Here is a 17,948-nt window from a genome sequence, read left to right as displayed (position 1 = left end):
GAAGTGATGTGGTCGCTGCTCTTTGCACGGGATCCCCTACTGTACATCGCATTAGCATTATTTGCTGGGGTTATCCGTGACGATGCTTTTTGAGGCTGCTATCGCTGGTTAACTGGTGATATGGCTGTTTGCTCCAGCTTGTGAATGGTGCGTTAAATGTATCACCATTTTGGTTGCGAAAAAGTGCAGTTAACTCAGCGATGTGTCCTTGAGAATATATCCCTCGGTGTTTGAAAGACTTAGAAGTTTTCGAGTGCCACACTGAGAGCCGCGCACCCATTGCTTTGACACGGGGGCGCCCTAGAGTCGCCACAAAAAGAAACGTCCACTTTCACTAATTTACATTCGCCTCGGGGACCCCATCCCCCGAAGCCTGCCGACATGTTCATTATTTAAAAAAAAAGAAAACTACAAGAGGACCGCGTCGGCCCACCGCCCGTGGCAAATTCCGGCCTGAGGACCCCATCCCCCGGGGCCTGACCTTACCGTTGGGGACCATGGGGGGAGCTCCAATGCCCACACGGTCCTGCTGGCTCCCTGCGTCCTGCAGGAGCCAGCATTACTTTTCCACACGGGGAGCTGCTGACATGCACCTCCCCGTGTGGAAAAGCAATCAGCTTTGTATTTTGGAAGCGAGAGCAGGTTCCCCAGCTCTTGCTTCCATAATCTAAAGCAAGTTTGCTATGACAGGGCGGAAGCTGCGTGGCTCTTGCCCTGTCATAGCAAACAGAAGTGTTCCAGGGGTGGGCACCCGGTCACACTGCAGGAGCCAGCCCTGGAGGGGTGGCGGTCCCCAGGGCCATCACTGGCTCTAGGAGGGTGGCCGCGCGGCCCCCCTCCCAACATGAGTGAAGCCCCGCAGACGTGGTGGTTCCCTGGGCCCACTATTAATAATAGCGGGCCCCCGCTTTTATTTTTTACGAAATGGCCTCATTAAAATAAACCCACGCTTCATTGTTTTTTAACAATTTCGGCGGAATTCGCGACTCCAGCACGAATTGAGCCAACATATATATATTTTTTTCCTTTATCTTTAAGGGTGAGGAGAGAGGGATAATATTAGTCTCCGCATCTTAAATCAAATCCTGATTCTCGTATCATGTTAATCTGAGAATCGTCATTTCATTACAAGACCGGAGGCTACCATTATGCATGTTGGAAGCCCTTCAACACCACTTTAGATATATGTTCAATTGGTCTAAAATAATATATTGCAAATGTACCCACATTTGACCAATGTGCCGCTTTTAAAATATTCTCTAGACTTCCACCATACCAATAAGACTTACTTGTCATTGCCCCTCTCAACTAGGGGCCTTAAGTTTTTCGATATTCACTCCAGCCTGTTTCATTGCAATTCTCACCCATATTGGAGTTGCTGACGTCCTTACCGCCTTATATGGTTTAACCAAAGATATCAATAATTGATACTCACCATCCTTTCTATTCTCCAGTACTCGACATTCATATTTTTTCAAACAATCAACCTTGCATAATCTTTTTACATTCCTCATATTTCCTCTAAAACATGGAAGTTGACATAGTCCTAGTTTTTTTCTGTATCTCAAAAAACACACCATCCTGACTGAAATTCCTATTGTTTACCTCCTACTGTTTAACATCAGATACTCTTCTACTTGACACCAGACACAAAAGTGTAGCTAACTTAACATAAAGATCCTCATTATTCAAATGTTTGTTCATTGGTCATGAAAGAAATCATTGTAAAACCAAATCTACATCCCACAACACATCATACTGTGCTCTAGGAGGTCTCTTCAGCCTCATACTTTTTAATATTCTACAATCTAAAACATTGCTACCTACTGATTTACCTCCAACAAAAATATGTCCAGCAGAAATAGCTGACCTATGACAACTACAGGTGCCTCCACGGGATCCATATTCCTTTCCAAACACCAATGAACCAACAAGTTCCAAACTCCTTTATACCTTCTCCTAGTCCCTGGTGCCCAAGCCTCCTCGAGGAACTCTGCTCTCCCTTGCGAAAGGCCTTCCAATGCTCCGGATCTTGCAGGCCAATTTGAACACTGGTGGAAACCATGCCTGAGACACCCAGAAATGTGTTACCAATACCAAGTAACATCCTTCCCTCCTTACCTTCAGAAGTACTCTCTGTACCAATGCCAAAGAAGGGAATACATACCCCTTTAACCCGGACCAATTTTGCTGAAATGCATCCTCACTGCAGCCCCTGGATCCGGTAACCAACTTGAATACCTCACAATTTGAAACGTCCGTCTCGTTGCAAACAAAATCCACCTCGAATGGACGCAAAATGTGTTCTATCCTCCTGAAATACTCGCTTCCCAGCATCCAATCCCTGTACTCCTTCACATGTTTTGAATTCCAATCTTCCACTACATTTAGTTCTGCTGGAAGATACTCTGCTATTAAGGATATCTTGTGTTCCAGACAGAACATCCACAACTCCTTCGCAACATCCGAAAGACCATTGGATCTGCAACATCCTAACCGGTTTATATAAGATACTGCTGAAATGTTGTTCATTTTCATCAAGACCATCTATCCCAGGAACATCTCCCTGAAACTCCTCCAGGCATACAACCCTGCCATCTCCTGAATCCCTAATCATTCTCCCTATCCTAATTGACTGCCATCCCTCTCCAGAACAAATCTGGAATACAACCAAAAATTGCTATTTCATTTAATGCTTCCAGATTGTGCATCCACCAACCCAATTCTTCTTTTGCCTCTTGATTTAATTTCACCGTGTCACGTTGTGGCCTGTCCCTTAAAAGATGAAATGCCTGTAAACTAAGGACCGATTCAAACTTCTCAAGTGCTTACAAAACCTTTCATGTGATCCTCTACCATGTAAATTTCCCCCTTTTGTAACATTGCCTCTATTCCTAAATTTGCAACTCTCACCTGTTCTTGGGATAGATGTAACCCCTTTAGTTCCTTTACCTGAATTGGTTTTTCTACAAATTATATTTCGAATCCCTGTATCACTTTTAAACCCCTGGGTCTTTTGTTATCTTTTTCCATTCCTTTTTAAACTATTAAAAACATTCTCCTAGTTTTTTAGGGAAGAACCAAAAGCTATCTGCATACTCACCTTGTGATCCGGAAGGTGACTGACTTCTACCTCGATTTCCTCTTCCTCTGTTAAACCGACCTCTTTGAGGGGAGAGGTGTGGCATCCGGCCATGGCGACTGACGCTGGATGCTGGCGATCATGGTTCGATTCCTGGCTCCAGCGGCAGGGGTCTGCCCAGCACCATGTTACTCTGGGCAATAGCTTGCTTAATCTTCCCAACGGCCCCCAGCGCCGAGATACCCCTTCGGGGGTGATTCGTGTGCTATACAAGTACTGGATTTGCATTTACATTTTACATTTGAGGAAAGAAACTTGAGGACCCTTGGCATCCTCTTCCTGCTCCTATGTATATATAGTCATATTGGGATCTCTTTAACCCATGGCAAGCATAAGGTCCCTGTCTGCTGGCCCTTCCAAAAACACCTCTACATAACTTCCTCATATTATTTTGTGCTTTTTCAAGAGCAGTAAATGTGGACACGTTTGCCCAAACTCTTTACCCTGCCCTCAATAAACAGCAAACCTTTAGCCTCCTCACTGGGTTCCTTGCTTACCATGTCTTCTAATTTAGGATTAATTTTCATTAATATTTATTTCCTGCGTTCTGTCAAAAGCCCTGAGTTGGCATTACCTAAAAATACCGTTCCTGTTGGCTCCATCCTCGCAAAAGTTGAACATCAACCTGTTCTCCGTAATATATAAACTTCCTCAGCCATGTCCATTATCTTTGCTAATGGACCTAAAATGTCCAACAATCGATCTTGACATTGTTTCAAAGATTTTTCTAGACCCTTGAACGGGCCCCTTCCCATTTCAAATAGATAAGAAGACATATCTGGTTCAAGATTTGGTGTTTAGCGCACCTTGTCATCAATTTGTGGCCTTGAACACTCCACTCCTAAAACAGTTCTTACCTCTCTTTCCAGAGGTTTCCCTATCCATTGTTTTATACATTTATCAAAAAGATCCAGAGGTTATCAATCAGCACTTCTTGGGTGCCTTAACTCATACGGACTAAATATCTCCTCCTAATGGATCTTTAATCACTGTCTTAGAAGAAGAAGCACTAACATTCTTCAAATCATCATTGAAATCATCTTCCTGATCGACATTAAATATGTTTTCATAATTTATTCTATCATCACTTTTCACGACTTTATCGTCGTTATCCATTACATATTCCTCTTTGGATAAATCTTGTGTTCCGCTGCGGACACCTTTAGTCTGCATGTCGCCACAGGCACCAACTCTTGTCATGGAGTTAAATCCATTTTTGCTGTTCTTATTCAAATGTTTTGTTTTCCTAAACTTTTTAGCTGGTCTACTCTCTTTTCTGCCTTCATACTATTCAGAAAAAGACCAAACATCTTCTGCAGAACTTATTTCTTGTCTTTTCCCATCCATTACAATCTCTACGACTTCCCTTATAGAAGATTTCATCTCACTTTGTATTAACTTCCTAAAGCTTTCCTAACTTACTCTCCTTTCAATCACCTTTAGATTTACACCACTCTCTTCTAAAGATATCTTAAATAAATATATAACCTTTTTACTCTTCACCCTCAAAACATTAACTGTATAACCTCTCTATTATGACACTCCCAAAAAACGCACCTCTTTGCTCAGCTGATCGTTTGTGAATGGCTTTCTCGCAGAAACCACTTACTCTATTTTCCAGTTATTTCCTATTAAAAACCATTAGTTTTTTCCCAATCCTGGCGAGATCACGGCGAACCAATTAATGCACTCTTAATCTGCTTGCTGATAGCGTAACCGTGCACACGCAACCGTCACGCTACCAACTTCTCTTCTACTGCACGAGCCTCAGCTGAGCAGCCTCATGCGACTCTAGACTGCTCGTTCAGCGAGCAACGTCATACAACTCCAGCCTGCTCGTTCAGCAAAGCAGCCTCACATGACTCCAGCCCACTCGTCACTAGAGGCTTGGCAACGCTATTGTATACATCACGAGCTTAAGAGGAGCATATGCATGAGACCCCGACGGCTCAACCCAAAACACTTATGCTGCCATAAATCATCGATAAGCACACACGCGATCTTACACGCTCCCTTTTCTTCTTTAAAATATAATCAACTTGTGTGAACTTATTTATGCCCCGAACTCATAAACCATAAGTCATAATACTGAAAGTATTAATTTTTTAACCTTCGCCAAACAAAATACATCTTTTAAAAAAATACAAAATACATATACCTATAAAGATTCTTACTCGACACACACGCTTCTTTGGAAAATTAGAAACTTTCACATAAATTACTATTATTTCTCATACTAACTGACATACTTATAAATATAAGTCAATATTGTGTTTATCTGAACAGGAGCAGCATTTAATAGAGGAGGAGAAATCAATGCAAGAGACATTTATTGTTTGTTGATGTTCCAGTTCTCGAATATTCTTTGTTGGAAGTTCTTTGAAGCTGCTGTTTTGCAGTAGTGGCAATAAAAGGTTATTCATAATGTTAGTCTCTGGTCTTGTAATAAAATTGTCATTAGACTCTGTCGGATTGGGGTCCTCGGGGGGAGCAGAGCGATAAGCGGTCTCCCCCCGGGGATTTTCGCCCGAATGGGACAGGCTACGGATTTTGATTGGTTAACGGGTGGGGACAGCACGAGCCAGGTAGGTACTTTTAGATTAGGGTAGGCGGGAACGCCATATTGGCTAGTAGCGTGAGGAGGTTAGCTGCGTTTTGTCAGGCATATAAAATTTAAATAAAATATTTACAGCCGTGATGGTGTCGCAAGCAGCGCTGAAAGAAGCGCTCCGTGACATTGCTGAGGCGGGAAGAAGTGACCTGCTGGTCGAAGGCGCAGATGACACCGCGGCCCCTCCCGAAACGCAGCGAAAGGTGTCCAGAGGGTAGTCGAAGCTTGCCGGCCGCCGCCAGCTCCAGGAAGAGGTGTGAGGAGGGCGCGTTCAGCGAGAGGCCGTAGGACGCCGGCAACCCGAGGCTGTCAGCTGTTTTCTGCAGGTGGTCGGAAGACGCGTTCGCTTTCCCCGGCTTTGCTGAGGGGGCCCAGCTTGTTTACAGGGCTGCCGGGTGAGTCCAGCGCGAACACTGGAAGGGGGGCGGTCCTAGCGGGGGGTGTTCCTATTAGGGAGCTGAGAGCTCTTGGAGGTGGGAGGGGCTGAGGAGCAGAAACAGGCTCTGTGAGGCTGCCAAGACCCAGACCGGTAGCTGTTTTCAGTGTGCCAGAGATATCAAGCAGTACACAATTGCATGTGGCTGACAAAAAGGAGGCTGTTAACTTAATTTCAGGTGCTAAGGTGATACAGCCCCGGGCATTAGTGGATTATTCGAGTGGCAGTGATGAAGAAATGGCCGAGCAGAATCCTCAGTCTGAATTTTTTAAGGGGCAAAAGAGTACCGTGCCGGCATTTTTTATTACCAGGGAGGCAAAAGGCTCAGGGGGCATGTTTGGAGTGGGTCAATTTAATATGGTCAACAACACCAAGGACGCTGCTCAAGACAGGCAAGCATATTACCAGGATTGGTTGGGCGAACAGGACAGTGGACATGGGGAGCAGGTGTGGGAGGGTTTCCAACAAGGGAGGAATCAAGAGGATTATATGGACTTCATGTATGGCAATGGTTTGGAGCATACACGCTTTAACAGGGAATACATTGTTCCTGTTGCCTGAAAGGCGCCTGTGGGCTTTGGAACTGAGGAGGATGAGCTTGGGGGAAAGTTTAGATGGGCAATGGGTGTGGTTTGAGCATGCTTCAGCGGCGGACAAGAATTGTCGCAAAGGGAACACAGGGGCCACTGGTAGCGGGGTTTCTTTGGTGGGGAGACAAGAGGGGGTGTCTCTGGACAGAGTAATGGATCACCTTAGGGATAAGAAGAAGACTGGCATGGACAGAGCATATGGCAGAGCAGCTGAGCAACCACGGGCGGCCGCTGAGCAAAGTGGTTTCAATGTTGGATTTTCAGCGGATTCAACACAGGCAGGCAGGCCTTTAGAGCGAGGGTCTGCTTTAAATTGGAAGACACACGATGGGGGGTGGGGGATGGAGAACGACCAGGAAGAAGTCAACAAGTTATTTATCCTCAGAGTACGTGGGCAAGGGAGGACGAGGTTGAGGTGGATTTGGAGGAAGGGGGTTGTGATGAGGATTTTTGGGGACATATGGAGGTTGGGACAAATAAGACAAGGGATAAGGGGAGGAGGAATGGGACAACAAAATCTGCTAAATCATTTCAGGTTACACGGGAAGATGCAGCATCCTTGGCACAACAGGAGAATCTTGAGCAGATATCTCAATCGGATTTGCGGAGGAGAGAAGAGCAACTACCAAAGGGTAAGCCGCATTGGTGGGGGGCGTGGGACGTTGGTACACAGGGGCAGAAGGAAAAGAAAAAGGGGACGACGAGCAGGTCATACTGGCGCAGAAGCAGGTGGTTTGTCAACCAACAGGTGAGGTGGTTGGGGGGTAAGATCAAAGTCAAAAACAAGAGGTTCCTAAAGAAGGGGCAAGTTTCCCAAAACGATTACCATATATGGGTCTAGCAATGCCTTTAGGCTCGCATTTGTCAATTAAAACTAAACAGAAGATATGGCAACACGAGTATGTTGACGTTTTTCGCTTGCTGCACCGTGATGTGCAAGCGAAAGAAGGTTCGAAAGAGGAAGAAATGGAGCTAGCAAGACACCCCAGAGTGCCTCGCAGTATAGATAATTGGACATCGGTCTTTTTAATACTTGCTAGCATTTACTGCGAGAAATACCCAGAGAGGGCGGTATCACTATTTAAATATATGGATATAGTGAGGAAAGCCCACATGCATTTCGGAGGCTTTTCGTGGTTAAACTACGACGAAGAGTTCAGGGCGTACCGGCCCATTCTGGGGCGCGCCGCCCAGGGAGGGGCGCGAACGATGGCTAGAGGGCAAACAAGTGGAATGGGATCATGCTGGAATTACAACCGGGATTACTGCAACAGGCCACACTGTCGTTTTAAACATGAATGCTCACAGTGTGGAGGTAGGCACACGCTCTCTCAGTGTTTTAGAGCAGCGCCAGGTGCAATGGGACAAAAGTTTCAGGAGCAAGGACAATCAGCACGGGGGAGAGGGGCATCACTCCATCCTTTACCAAAAGGCTTTTACCCCAATTAAATGGGAATTGTTTATCCCTTTGCTTAATAGGTACCCAGACAGGTCGGCGGCGGCTACATTATACTGGGGGTTCAAAGAAGGTTTCAGAATAAGCTACCAAGGCCCTAGAGTCAAACGCTGGGAAGACAATCTGCGGTCTGCAAAAGAATTCCCAGAAGTGGTAAGGAAAAAATTGGAGGAAGAGGTAGGATTAGGCAGAGTGGCAGGCCCCTTTAGTCAGATGCCTTTTGCTAATTTGATAGTTTCGCAGTTGGGGGTCATTCCCAAGAAACGACCAGGGGAATACAGAAGGATACAACACCTCTCATGGCCAGAAGGCATGTCCATTAATCATTTCATTGCGGAGGAAGATACTTCAGTTTCACATACCACAGTGGACGAGGCATTAAAAATGGTCAGAGGGTTGGGAGAGAAGGCAGAGCTCGCAAAATGTGACATCCAATCAGCATTCAGATTGATTCCAATACATCCTGTAGACTTTGAGTTAATGAGAATGCAATTTGATGGATACTTCTTTTTTGACAAAGTGCTCCCAATGGGCTGTGCAGTCTCCTGCGCTCTTTTTGAATTGTTTAGCTCATTTTTGCAGTGGGTTTTCCAACAGTTATGTAGTACAGGTCAAATTTGTCATTATTTGGAGGATTTTTTATTCATGGGGAAGGCACAGTCCGGGCATTGTGAGTTAGCATTGAAAACTTTTCAGAGCATGGCCAATGAATTTGGGGTGCCTTTGGCACCAGACAAAACAGAAGGACCAGATACACAGATTACATTTTTGGGCATAGAAATGAATACAGTAGTGATGATGGCAAGGCTTCCGCAGAACAAGTTGGAAGAGATTAGAGCATGTGTCAAAGATGCATTACAGGTGGACAAGTTGCAGTTAAGACAAGTGCAGAGGTTATTGGGTTATTTAAACTTTGCGTGCAGGTAGTTCGAGTAGGCAGGACTTTCTGCAGACAATTAGGTATGGCCATGTCAGGTGCAACAATGCCTCATAACAGGATTAGACTAACAAAAAGCATGAAAGAGGACTTGAGAATATGGTTGTTGTTCCTCGAAGATTTTAACAGGGTTTCCTTATATTTCATTGAGGATGGTATGAATTGGCAGGTACAGCTTTATTCAGACACATCAGGTGCAAATGGATTTGGGATTTTCTGGGACGGACGTTGGTGCGCGGAAGAGTGGCCAGAATTATGGAAGACGCAAGGACGTAGGATTGCGTTCCTCGAGCTGTTCCCACTCTTGGTAGCACTGCAGGTATGGGGACCTGAACTTAGCAATAGGACGATACTGTTCCATGTAGATAATATGGCGGTGGTCAACCTAGTAAATCGACAGAAAGCAAAAGACCTGTTATTGAGTCTCAGATTGAATATAGTTTTCAAGGCTAAGCACATCCCAGGTGTCAATAACACAATCGCTGATGCGCTTTCTCGTTCCCAGTGGGAAAGATTTCGGTTGCTGGCCCCTGGAGCAGCAGTCATGAAAACACCTATTCCTCACAGCGTCTGGGCCCTAGGGGATTGAGGATCGTGCAGCTTGTGGAACATTCTATAGCGCCGTCCACTCAACGGAGTTACATGCTGGCATGGCATGAGTTTATAAGTTATGGCAAGACTTTCAGCAATGTAAACAGCGATGAGATGTGAATTCCTTTAATTTTAGATTTTGTCCTAGCATTAATCAATAAAGGGCTTGCTCATACTACGATCACGGGAAAATTAGCGGGGGTCTCTTTTTACGGGCAGTTGTACTGGGGTGTTGATCCAATTAACAATGTCCTGGTAAAAAATATGTTAAAAGGTTTGCAGAGAGAGAATTCCAAGATGCCTCGCACAAGAGCCCCTATATCTTTTGAGTTATTGCAGCAATTGCTGTTGAAATTACCAGGATCCTGTTATGATTTTCATGAAGTTAAAATGTTTCGGCTCTGTATGATATGGATGTTTTTCGGAGCATTTAGAGTTTCTGAATTATTAGGTTTAAGGACTGAAACGGGCTTAGATAGCTCGGAGGTAATTTTGGAAGAGAACAGATTAAAAATCTGGTTAAAAAAATCTAAAACTGATCAGATGGGGCAGGGAATGTGGATACATTTAAACGCTAGTCAAGCAAGGGGTTGTTGTCCTGTGAGGGAGTGGAGGGAATTTAAGGGTGCAAAAGATTTTTCAGATGGGCCGATTTATGTCCACAAGTCTGGGGAGAAACTATCGAGCCATCAGCTGCTGGCGGTTCTGAGGAGAGCGTTGTTATTACTGGGAAAAGATACAACAAAATTTGCAACGCATTCCTTTAGGATTGGGGCAGCGTCAGAGACAGCACGATTGGGGCTGGGTTGGGGAGCGATCAAAAGGATAGGTAGATGGCGGTCAGATTGCTGTGTGCGATATGTAAGGAGATAAAAAAAAAGAGATAAATGGTTATCGTTCATGTTTTAATTAAGTTTTTCTTTTATCTAGGTGATATTCGGGGTTTGTGTCCTATCAAAAAACAAATATGGATCATAGGTCATTCTTTCTTCAAGTAGGCTGCGATTTTTGCCGACCACCAGATATATGGACGAAATTTGGGCATCCCCAGTGATGGACACAAACTTTACTGGTGCGGTAAAGGGGGGATGAGATGGGACAATGTATTTCCATTGCTAGCAAAAATCAGGTATGACAGAGGCGGCCCTGATATGTTAATACTCCACTTAGGAGAAAATGATTTCATAACGTTATCAGGTTTAGTTTTAATAAAGAAAATGCAGTTAGACTTAGCGGTGATCACAAACAACTGGTTAGGGACTAGGTTGGTATGGACAGAATTTGTTTTCAGGAAACATTGGAGGAATGCACGGAACCAATCTGCAATGAAAAAAGCAAGGAAGAAACTGAACAGAGCAATGAACATTTTTTGTGTGGAGAGGGGTATTCAGACCATAGCACATGATAACATCACTGGCAGAGAAGGCCATTTGTTTAGAGAAGATGGAGTACATCTAACTCAATTGGGAATGGCCTATTATATTCTGGAGATAAGAGACATGTTGTCTAAAGAGTTGAATGTGGTGTTGTGGGTATCTTCAAAGGTTGGAGAGGAATAAAAAAAAAATATATGAGAACAGGGCACGAAAAGTTTTGGGTGGGGTCAGGAAAAATCTGGGGGGTTTCCTGAGTGGCGGAATAGGGGGAGGTCAATGTCTAGAGCGGACTTAATCGTCCTTCATGAGAGAGGGTGGGGGAGGATCAGGATGGGGAAAAGGAAAGGAAAAAGAACGAAAATGGAAATATGTTGAAAATATGGGGTGAATTCATGAACTGAAGCTTATGGATGGTTTTGGTCAATACAGTTACAATGAAATAAAGTTTGAAATGAAATATAAGGTTTTGGTATAAAGTTCAAAATTTTACGGTTTCAAGGAAAATATAAAACATGTGATAGTATTTATGAGATTAGAAACATTACATGATCTTATTAATAAAATGGCCTTTTATGCTACAGTGATGTTGGTTGTTGTGGTCTGGATTATTTTGGGCGATGGGGTCCTCGGGGGGAGAAAAGCGATAAGCGGTCTCCCCCCGGGGATTTTCGCCCGAATGGGACAGGCCACAGATTTTGATTGGTTAACGGGTGGGGACAGCGCGAGCCAGGTAGGTACGTTTAGATTAGAGTAGGCGGGAACGCCATATTGGCTAGTAGCGTGAGGAGGTTAGGTGCGTTTTGTGTGAGTAAAAAAAAAAAAAAAATATATATATATATATATATATATATCTATATAAAAAAAAAATAGAAAAGAAAGATAACATTTTAGTCACAGTCAATACGCCACTATAGGACAGGCAATTTGCCCTAATCTATAGATTTCAGGCTGAATTGGGGGAGGTCAATGTCTAGAGCGGACTTGATCGTCCTTCATGAGAGAGGGTGGGGGAGGATCAGGATGGGGAAAAGGAAAGGAAAAAGAACGAAAATGGAAATATGTTGAAAATATGGGGTGAATTCATGAAATGAAGCTTACGGATGGTTTTGGTCAATACAGTTACAACGAAATAAAGTTTGAAATGAAATATAAGGTTTTGGTATAAAGTTCAAAATTTTACGGTTTCAAGGAAAATATAAAACATGTGATAGTATTTATGAGATTAGAAAAATTGCCTGATCTTATTAATAAAGTGGCCTTTTATGCTACAGTGATGTTGGTTGTTGTGGTCTGGATTATTTTGGGCGAACTTTGCTCACTGTTTGCCAGTTTGCCAGGCCCTTTACTTTCAGCATGCGTTCTGATCCCAATCCGCTACAACCTATGTATGGCCCAAGCCTCTGCAGAAATCCAAGGAGATGCAAAAACATCCAGAAATAAATGAGCCTATATACTGGATCGTGCTAAGTAGATCCCTCAAGTTCCACCCAAGGGCTTTATATTGCTGTTAATACTAGAAACATTGTTCCCTCTGTCTCATAGTTCTTGGAATATTCAGTGGACATTGGCTCTACCAGAAGCGTTTGCAGGAGGCCCTCAATGTTTTCAGACTTTATGCCCAATGCAGGGCACTTTTTACGTCATATCCTTTGCAATTCCCAAACTATGCTGTTAACGTCTCCTTTATTTTTTCATATCTCAGCAAGGACATAATTAATTTTAAATTAGAGTCATTGGTTGCAGCAGTATATACATATTGAGCAGTTCATGGCAGTTTTTGGTCAGAGACAAGCTTCCCTAAGGAGCACACACTGGTCTATTTACTTTTACTTTACATTGAGTGGCCAAAAGATATTGTTTCATAAATCAGTATTTTGTTAGACAATTAGAGTCAGAAGCAACCTGGACTGGTGGGGCTGCGTCTTTTAGCGAAGTCTGAGGGAAGATCTTAAAAATGTCCTTTCCCTGGTGCCCAGTGGTCCCATTACTAATAATGAAAGATTACATTGAACATTTATTTCGGTCCTTTCGAGTATTTGACCTTAATTAATTGAGAAGATTCTGGATGTTTTATGTACTTAACATTTGCCCTCCAATGACATTCTTACTAGAAAAAAGGAAGACACTGAACGCTGCCAGAGTATCGATTCGCTTTAATCTCTGGCCCAAAGAAATTGAAGATCTGGTGTCAGCAAAAGATTTTGGACATTTTGAAACTATTTGTACTGATTTGGTTCACACTCTGAACTTTCACACTGTACTAAGAACATTGTGGTCATGTCAGCACACCCCTTACATCTTTAGGAAATCTTCCACTATACATTTTGGTAAAAATCGATGTTTTCCTGGTGATTCATGTTCTTTGATTCATCCTCTGCTGCGGTGTTTCAATTTAACCCCGAAACAAAGAAGTTGACAGACAGCAGAAGCACTTTGCTCAGTGAAAAAGGGACACACTCCATATCTCCTCGAAGGGCATATGACTGTTCTATTGATTTAGTCCCGATTGCTACGATTCCAAATGACCAAATATATTATTTATCTGGGAAAGAGGATGAATACCTTTCAAAGTATCTTGGGGAAAATTTTGCCAAAGGGTTCATGCAACAATCATCTGCTGTAGCAGGGGGCACACATATTGTGTACCCCTTAAGCTAATCAAGATCTAAGGCATTCTGTGGACTATCAAGAGATACACGCCATTACAATAAAAAAATACAATAGCCTGTGCATTTGATCTCTGCACCTTTATATCAGGTTCATACAGCAATATATCCACAAAGTTAGATCAAAGGGGAGAATTCAATCTATATGCTGTACTTGTTGTGGGAGAGTGGCCGCGTTCCACCCAGTTGTAAGAAAATCAATAAAAAAATACTTGCACTCCTCACCCGGCAAGTGAAATAATTTAAATCATTATATGTCTGCACTACTCCATGTGTACACTTACTTGTGCCTCTATAGTTACCTTGTTTTCTCCTTTTGGCAGAGAAGTTGCCGCCCGCCACATGGTCCTCGATGCTGTGCCTTTACTGTTTGTCTCGAGTGTTTCCACTTTCTCTTCCCAAAATCCCATTTTGCCCTTACACATGGGAAGAAGGGATTGACCTCCATAACCTGCACTTGCTAAGATTAGTGTCATGCAAAGTAATTCTGTTCTGTATTTGCTATTGCTGCAGCATCTTTCCAACATTTAGTAAGTTAAAATTGTCATTATATCTTAGATATCTAAGATTCGTATGTCATAAATTACATATCGGTTATTCGACTTTCTTCCAAACGCTTGAATGACCATCAAAATATGTCAAAGAATTCTTACACCATTTACATATGCATTCCTTGTACGGTAAAACAAAATAAATCATTTTTTGAAACCCACTCAGTTGCTTTACTCCATCGTCAGGGTGACACAACAATGACACGTCAGGAGGCTAAACTTCTGATGTGAGGATGTGTGTATTGCACAGTCGTAAGCAGCCAGTGTTGCTGGCAGTGCAGCTTGGTTGTGTTGATGCTTCCCAGCATTTTTTTCTCTCTTTATACCTGACCATGGCGAGAGTCTGTCAATTGACTCATAGATTAAGTGTGCTTTGGACCTTTGACAGGTCTTGGGTGGCTTGGTCCATTCCAGTGCCTGCTCCCACTCATCAAGACCCTTTCAACTTGCAAAAAGTGGTTTGTCTTGGTAGTATCTCACCACTGTGGTATGTTGCATGCCATTGGGACGGCAAGTAAGCGCCAACAGCAGGAGTGAGAGGCATGAGAGGTGCGAGTTGTATGTGCCAAGGTGGGGCCCTCTAATACAGTTTTAGTATTTTTAATGCTGTAACACCCCTGGACCCTGTACCCTTAACTTGAGGGATAATTTCTCTGGAGTACTGTGTGAGGCCTCCTTTTGCACTGGAGTTCCCTGCTCCTTGTGTCTGACTCTGGCTCTGCCATCTGACTGAAGCAGCAATCAGTGTTTGTCTGCCACTTTGCTATTCGCCTGCCTGCTATTTGCCTGCTACTTTCTTACCTGCCGGCCTGAAATTCTCTTTCTGCTGCATTGCATCAGGGCCTGAAAGGCATAGCTTAAAGTAGAAAGCTCATTCCAGCCATTCCAATATGTCCCACTGAGTGGGAGCCACCTCTCTACAAGGTTCCAAGGTCCTCCAATATTATCATTGTCATCAATCTAACTCAAGCAGCCCTGCATGCCTGATTAGTGCCGGGGTGCCACTAACAATCCTGGTGGTCTGGATGTCCAGTCTGGTCGCTAACCACCCTAGAGTTCAGGATGTTTGAGGGGAAGAAAGCCATCAGGAAACCAGCAGCCATCCAGTTCACCAATTAGCTAATCGTCTATGTAGACTGAAAGTCTGATTGTCTAGCATTCTACTACAGCTGTGGCCCGATATCTGCTTCAAGACAACAGGTAACATGTATTGGCTTTTGGATCTCTAGAGGAAGGACGAAGGAAAGAAAGAGAATGTCACCCACCCATCCACTAAGACGGACTGTAGGCTGACCTGAGACTGTGAACACCTTTGACTTGATTGATTCATGGATCCAATTGCAAAGCAAACATGAGAGCTGACCAAGATGCAGGACTCCCTAATCAGCCGTATCAGCAAAAAGGGGGTGTCCACACCCTGAAGTGCTTAGACAGAGGATGGCGAATTACCAAACAAGCCAAATACACAAAACAAAGGAGAAACTATTAAAGATCATAGGGAAGAACAAGGTCATGAAGGAGAAGGAGAGAAAGAAAGAGATGGAGACAAGAGTGAAGGACAGTCTGAAACATGTCATGTTTGGCCCTCTTCACACACTACTTAGCTTCAAATCCCCATGTTTCAAGTTAAGGTTGAGTTGTATTAGGCTCTGAACTTCATCTAATAGAAACACTGGTAAGGAATATATGACGTTACAAGGCATGCAATTACAACGCATGCTTTTACAACACAGTCTTTACATTGCAACTACCATTACATTCCATGATTTTACAACGTATGTCATTACAACGCATTTTTAAAAACTACCATTACAACGCATTCCATTACAACGCATACCAGTACAATGCCTAATACTTTTAGGGCAACAGTAGGTTAAGTGTTGGATAATGTAGGGCTAAAATTTACTGTTCCCACTCAAGTGAGTGCGACAGTAGGGTAAGTATTGGATAGTGTTGGGGTAAATATTACTATTCCCATGTACCTCAAAACCCATACCCACCCTAATACAAAAGAAATCTCCATTACTTACCTTATAATGCGTTGTAATGTTATATGTTGTAATAGCATACGTTGTAGTGACATGTGTTGTAATAGCATATATTGTAATGGCATGCGATGTAAAGGCAGTTGCGTTGTAACAGTTGTGTTGTACAGGTAGGTTGTTGTAATGACTGCTTTGTAATGGATGGTTCCCATAGCATGGCAAGTAGATTCGCCACAAGACATGTTCCTGTTCCAGGAAAATCTCCTGGGCAGTTTGACTCTTGCGTTTCAGATCAATTAAACAGTTCTCCTCTGTGGAGATTTAGATTCACAAATCCCATTGGCAGAAGAGATTTGATAGATGGCAGTGCCAAATCAGTAATCATGTTAGGCTTTAGCGACACACATACAATCAGGTGGATACCAAACCTCAACCAAAGTCCAGACTAACAGTCTCCCCAACATGCACTCTATTATGCGCCATCATCTCCTCTATCACTTCCCCTAACTCCTTCCCAAGCAAAGCCTTGATAAGGTACTGGGCTGCAAGTGTAGGAAGGAACAGCAGACTGAGGTTAATACACAGATATTCTCCCAAAGCAGCCCCCATCAAAGAACAATCTGAAACAGACATAAGAAACAACCAAAGTGCTCAAACAATCAAAAATAGAGCTCAGTGGTCTAGCAGTCTGCCCAAAAACACAAGGGACACATCAAGGAAGATTAGAAGTACAAGTAGCATGTGGAGACCCACTTGATATGCATGCATCAGATGACAATCCAAAAAAAGGACAAACTAAAAAAGAGCTTGGTTAAGACGTAATCCAATTACCTCATCCCCCAATAATCACATAATAATGTGTTGGAAAATCTACAACTGAACCTGTTTAATCTCCTGGAGGATATCAAGAAATGGAGTGTTTTAGGAGAAAATAGTCAAGAAATTATAACAGGACAAAGTGGATTAGCACATACGGTTTCAGAAGGGAAAAGGAAATCCCACACAGGTCCCTAAGCCACAGAAAAGGATCATTCCCTGTTGCTGCACCAAGTTAGACTCTTTACTCAATATTCTCAGACTACAAGCCCATGTACGGAGCTTGTGGGTGTGTGGGATTTATAGGCGCTCATTTAGTAGTAAACACTAATACTCTTCTCTAGATCGATCTTCTGGTGCATCCAAAATTTTGGGAAGAGAACACCCTACTTCCCTGAATTCAATCAAAATTGAAAGCTACAAAACACAAAGTTTTTGGAGCACACAAGCACAAATAAAGTCTAAATTATGTAAAGTCATAAAATACACAAAGCAAATTTTTTCACAATAAACAATGGGGCTCTTGTAGTTCTTGTCTTTATTTTCGACACATTCCAATCCCTTGTGCCAACGCGTTTCGCTGTGGTTGTGTAAACCTGCGGCTTCGTCAGGGCTTAAACTTCTCAAAGCATATTGGTGCCTCGCTGCAGTTATTCTCACTGGTAATATCAATCCTCAAATGGTTATAGCTTCAGAGTCCAGATTAAGGTTTCCCATGGAACTCAAATCTCAGCAGACAAATAAATGTGGCGAATATAGTCTTAAATAAATACCAGATAGAGTCCTCTAAT

The sequence above is a fragment of the Lissotriton helveticus genome, chromosome 3_2 (assembly GCF_964261635.1).
Source record: "Lissotriton helveticus chromosome 3_2, aLisHel1.1, whole genome shotgun sequence".
NCBI lineage: Eukaryota > Metazoa > Chordata > Amphibia > Caudata > Salamandridae > Lissotriton > Lissotriton helveticus.
This window is presented reverse-complemented; position numbering follows the sequence as displayed.